This window comes from Alosa sapidissima, chromosome 15 (genome assembly GCF_018492685.1).
Source record: "Alosa sapidissima isolate fAloSap1 chromosome 15, fAloSap1.pri, whole genome shotgun sequence".
NCBI lineage: Eukaryota > Metazoa > Chordata > Actinopteri > Clupeiformes > Clupeidae > Alosa > Alosa sapidissima.
The window spans coordinates 726436-732287 of NC_055971.1; the positions used below are offsets into that span (position 1 = coordinate 726436).

General features: G+C 36.9%; 1 long non-coding RNA gene across 1 annotated transcript; it reads right to left on the bottom strand.

The window, feature by feature from the left end:
- Positions 1-3335: 3335 nt before the first annotated feature.
- Positions 3336-4610, bottom strand: LOC121683980. Its single transcript, XR_006022983.1, has 2 exons — positions 4433-4610; positions 3336-3630 (listed from the first exon to the last, which is right to left on the bottom strand). It is a non-coding gene; the product is annotated as an uncharacterized LOC121683980 (long non-coding RNA).
- Positions 4611-5852: the final 1242 nt, after the last annotated feature.

Genomic DNA, 5852 nt, shown 5'->3' on the forward strand with positions numbered 1-5852 from the left:
CTTGTCATCAACTATGACTCCTACCCACTGTAGCTAGTTAGCTAAGTTAGCTAAGTAACATGGTTAGCATAGTTAGCATGCTAGCATGCTAGTTAGCATTTTTAGCAAAACTGCAAAAAATGATTAGCTAAGTTAGCTAAGTCACATGGTTAGCATAGTTAGCATGCTAGCATGTTAGCATGCTAGTTAGCATTTTTAGCAAAACTGCAAAAAATGATTAGCTAAGTTAGCTAAGTCACATGGTTAGCATAGTTAGCATGCTAGCATGTTAGCATGCTAGTTAGCATTTTTAGCAAAACTGCTTAAAATGATTAGCTAAGTTAGCTAAGTCACATGGTTAGCATACTTAACATTGTTAGCATGTTAGTTAGCATAGTAACTTGGTTAACATGATTATCTTTGTTAACATAGTTAGCATAACTGCTAGCAAACATTAGAGCCATTCCAACTGTCAGTTATCGTCAACTATCTACCTAAATAATTTAACCATTTAAACTATACACCTATTTAACTGTTCAGTCATTCCAACTATATTAAACCTCATCTACCTAGCAACCAATATAGTTTGTTTTTACTCTGTATGATATTTTACATCATATTTTTGCATTTTCATGCACTGTATTTCCTTCAGGAAATGCTTTTCTAGTTATTATTCTTCTTCTAACGCAGCTAATGCAGCTTCAACCGTTTAACGTAGAAACTTCATTCAAACATTGACGCGTAGGTCTTAATTAGGACATGTGGGCTTTGTATTTTTCATCTTTGTAACTTTTATACTTTTTAAACTATTAATTAAAAACTATCAAAATTTCCCCATTAGGCATAACATTGCCCTTTATGACATCACAGCAATTAGAATCCTATGGCAGGTGTTCAGGCCACCTGGACCAACTGCCAGTCTCAGGCTTTAAGCATACAAACTGGCCCTATTAAGACTACACATCCTGTTCAACTGCTTCCTCTGCCAAAAACTGTTTCAAAATAAAAGTCCTCACTACAATATTTCACTGTTAAACAATTCAACCCTTTAAACTACTGAACTTTTTAACTGTTCAGCCATTGTAACTGTTACTTGTCATCAACTATGACTCCTACCCACTGTAGCTAGTTAGCTAAGTTAGCTAAGTCACATGGTTAGCATAGTTAGCATGCTAGCATGTTAGCATGCTAGCAAGCGGCAACATTCTAATCTGAACAATGAAGCCTACCCGGAAGTTCGAAAAACTGCAATACATCGAAAATCCGCTAGGGACTGGTCCCAAAAGCGAGCAAATGTCCATAGACTCCCATGTTAAAATGTCCGTTTTCACAGCGTAAATACATGTTTTTAAAGCCTGGTCCCATGGACTTTTATTGTACTTTTCGGTAGTTTCCCAGTGCCTGACAACTGTGAGAGGGCTTGATTGACGGCTGACGTCGAGGCATACAGCAGCAGACGTTGCCAGCTGAGTGGAAACCCTGAAACTTTGACGTCTCATTATACACAAAGTTACCACATCCTTTCTGAACATCTTTATTCAAAAAGCTGACATAAAATGGTTTGCTAAGCTATTAATTGAAGCCTACTAACCGACACTTTCAGAAGACTTCGTTCCAGTTTTTTCAGGTAAGTGACATTCATTCCACTACTATTTCACGTAGCACTAGATGTTAGCATTATTTAGCATCGAGTGGGCACCGAGTGGGCTACGTTAGCGTCATATCGCCTCAAATAAGTTAATGTCGAAAATGATGACCGAATGGCAGAAGCACACACATACATTTAGTTAACTTGAATAAAGTTAACGTTAGTGAAAACCATTGTGCTCCCGTTATGAGTTAGCTTAACGTTGGTCATACTAGGCAGGTGTGAGTCAATGAACAGACAGCTCTAAAGTTAACGTTAGTTCACAAACATACTGGGGCAACAAAGCATGTTCTCGTCAAAAAACCTTTTGTAAATACGCTCTGTGGGAATGCTTAGTCCATTGACAATTTATACAGTCTTTGGGTTGTCACGTTTAAGATAAAAAATAAAAAAAACTTCAGCCGAGGCATTAAAAGGCTTGTTGTCGGCTAGCTGAGGCAAAATTGTGAACCGCTATGAACCATTGACCGTATACTTTGAACATGGAGCTGTGATAACAAGCGATAGTTATAACTGACGTTTGAAACTCTTATTGATGCCATTTATTTGTTAAACACAAATTTGAACGAACACTTCTTGTCTATGCAAAGTTTCCCTGTAGGTAATCCAGACAGCCTGGGTGCTGGAGAAGGCTCTGGACTCCTAACTTCAATTCTCGTCTGTGCAGTCGACACTCAGAAGCATCACTTCAGCACTGATTCCATGGTACTTTGACATTTTTCATACATTTAATTGGAGCAACCTACTGGTTGTATATTCCAGACATCGTTACCATATACTGAACAAACATGAATGCATTTCAGACATTTAGAGTGGCCTTTTATTTTGAGCAGTCCAGGGCACATCTGTGCAATAACTATCAAAATAATTTATCATTAGCATCTTTTGATAAGTCACACACGGAAAGTAGTTGCATTATGCCTTCAAATCAGCCGGTTTTGGTTGGATACAGATTGCATAATTAAACAATATGGCACCAGTGGCTGGCTATTGTTTGACTGGACCTTGGCCTAACTGTTAATAACTACCTCAATAGGGTGTAGATATGAGCTTACACTGTTTCACTGAAAACACAAAAATACAAGAAATATTTATTCTACATTACTTTAAATACACCACATTTGTTTTTGCTTATTGCCCGCATAAACAGGGCATGTGCAATAGTTGAATACGCGTGTCCTGTCCCCATTCAGCTAAGTGTTCTGTGAGTTTGTTGTTCATTATAAATATTGGGAGTGAGTCTGCAAATCTTACTTCGTTGTTGTCATATATTGCCTCCACAGTCTATGATTACCACATAAAAAAATATTTTTTTAGCTTAATTTGTGAGCACTTGTTCATAGTTTACAGTAAGTTCAAGGATGTGACATATACCAATATTTCTGTTTTCAGATCTGGAACATTTTGAAATCCTACCAGATGGGGCAGAAATCATTGAGCAGTGGCAGCTTCTGATTTCAAGGACTTTGTTCACTTTTATTTACAGCATTTGCATCTGTATCTTTAAAGTGATCTAATATGTATTGACTATGTACTAGCTTAGTACATATTAGTTTTTGTTATTTTAGTTTCACAAATTCAGTGGTTACCTGTAATGCTCAAGATATACAAGTAAAAAATCACCTTTACTTCTGCATCTGGGTCTTCAATTCAACCTACTGACTGAAGCTGACGGATTTGTATAAATGTTTTTGAAAGCACAGGCAAATTGGTTTGGCATGAGTTTTAATGTAATTCACAGTTCAGAAAAGTTCCATAAACATTTCCAAGTGCAAGTTCAGTGCCATCAACAGTAAGTTTGCTTTCTGATATTTAAAGAACAGAAATGGGTTTGGCATAAGTAAAGGGTAGGTGTAACAGTCCATCAATAGACATAAAGTGAAATGTACTGTATAGTCTCAATGGGTTCAATATCACCACACCCCAGCCAAACCACTTCACCTGGACCTCTAGTCCCAGGTTAGAGCCCATGGACCTCCTTGCCGCCTCCTCCCCATGGCGAACTGCCAAAATAGAAAGGTAAACTTTTCATTAGTACCTATATATCTTACAAGATAATACAATAATGCAAACCAACACTACTTGTTGTAATCAACAAAAGTACAGTTATTGTACAATGCTGTAGTACTATTGTGCGATTTGAAATGGGTCTTCAGTGACAAACTACACTAATATTGGCATTGTTATGCCAAACACCGGACACTGTAACTGGATTTAACGTTTTGATAATAGCCTGACAAGAAGGGGAAATAAGGCAAGCTAACCGAACATGAACGCTGGATCGTGAAATGGCCACCGATGAGAAATTTCAATGTCATCTTAGACCAAGCTACCACTGACAACTTTAGAGCAATATAGCGATTTCAAAACGTGATATTAAGAGTTAATCTAAATGAATTCATGATGTACAAGTTAACTAATACCCTACTACGATTTTGTTATCAATTCACACCACACGTTGACAGAATACAGCGAGCTGGCTGATGTTATCGTAAATTAATTAACGTTACAATGATGGCTGCCACTGAGGATATGAGATGCTAACGTTAATCACAAAACAATAAAGGCAAAGATACATTTTTGTCAGTATCAGTTGCTGAACCTGTAACGCTAAACTGCTAAATTACTCTACGTTATTTTACCGTAACTTCAGCAAGGGAGGGATAGCTAACGTTAGTTTATTTTACCTAGAATCTGCAATCTCAACTTTTCAACCGTTCACCCGAATACCTTTCAGCATACAAAAGTGTCTGAACATGGCATTAAGAAACATACATGAACTTCACGTTAGCAGATCAAACTTACCAGCAAATTATGTTACAGCAACGTCTGTGCCAGTCCATCTTGTAGGCCTAACGTTACAGATAGCTTAGCTGAGGCTGCTCGGCTGACGACGAGGCGGGTTCACCGGCTTGCTCAGGAGGTGGGCGGGGTTAGGATTTCCCAAGGTTTTCCAAGATGGCGCCGCCCATACCCCCCATAAACGGCTTCATAACCGTTCTTCAGGAAATCTATGGGTGACGTCACAGACGCTTTGTCCATATTTTTACAGTCTATGCATGCTAGTTAGCATTTTTAGCAAAACTGCTTAAAATGATTAGCTAAGTTAGCTAAGTCATATGGTTAGCATAGTTAGCATGCTAACATGTTAGCATGCTAACATGTTAGCATGCTAATTAACATGTTTAGCAAAACTGCTTAAAATGATTAGCTAAGTTAGCTAAGTCATATGGTTAGCATAGTTAGCATGCTAGCATGCTAGTTAGCATTTTTAACAAAACTGCTTAAAATGATTAGATAAGTTAGCTAAGTCATATGGTTAGCATAGTTAGCATGCTAACATGTTAGAATGCTAGTTAGCATTTTTAGCAAAACTGCTTAAAATGATTAGCTAAGTTAGCTAAGTCATATGGTTAGCATAGTTAGCATGCTAGCATGCTAGTTAGCATTTTTAGCAAAACTGCTTAAAATGATTAGCTAAGTTAGCTAAGTCATATGGTTAGCATGCTAGCATGCTAGTTAGCATTTTTAACAAAACTGCTTAAAATGATTAGCTAAGGTAGCTAAGTCATATGGTTAGCATAGTTAGCATGCTAACATGTTAGCATGCTAGTTAGCATTTTTAGCAAAACTGCTTAAAATGATTAGCTAAGTTAGCTAAGTAACATGATTAGCATACTTAACATTTTAACATTGTTAGCATGCTAGTTAGCATTGTAACTTGGTTAACATTGTTATCTTTGTTAACATAGTTAGCATAACTGCTAGCAAACATTAGAGCCATTCCAACTGTCAGTTATCGTCAACTATCTACCTAAATAATTTAACCATTTAAACTATCCACCTATTTAACTGTTCAGTCATTTCAACTATATTAAACCTCATCTACTTAGCAACCAATATAGTTTGTTTTTACTCTGTATGATATTTTACATCATATTTTTGCATTTTCATGCACTGTATTTCCTTCAGGAAATGCTTTTCTAGTTACAGTGCATGAAAATGCACTGTACTGTTATTCCAAGGCATTTTATTATTACAGTGCATGGAAATGCACTGTACTGTTCTTCCTAGGCTTCTTCTTCTTATTATTCTTCTTCTAACGCACTTAATGCAGCTTCAACCGTTTAACGTAGAAACTTCATTCAAACTATGTTACGTAGGTCTTACTTATGACATGTGGGCTTTGTATTTTTCACCTTTGTAACTTTTATACTTTTTAAAC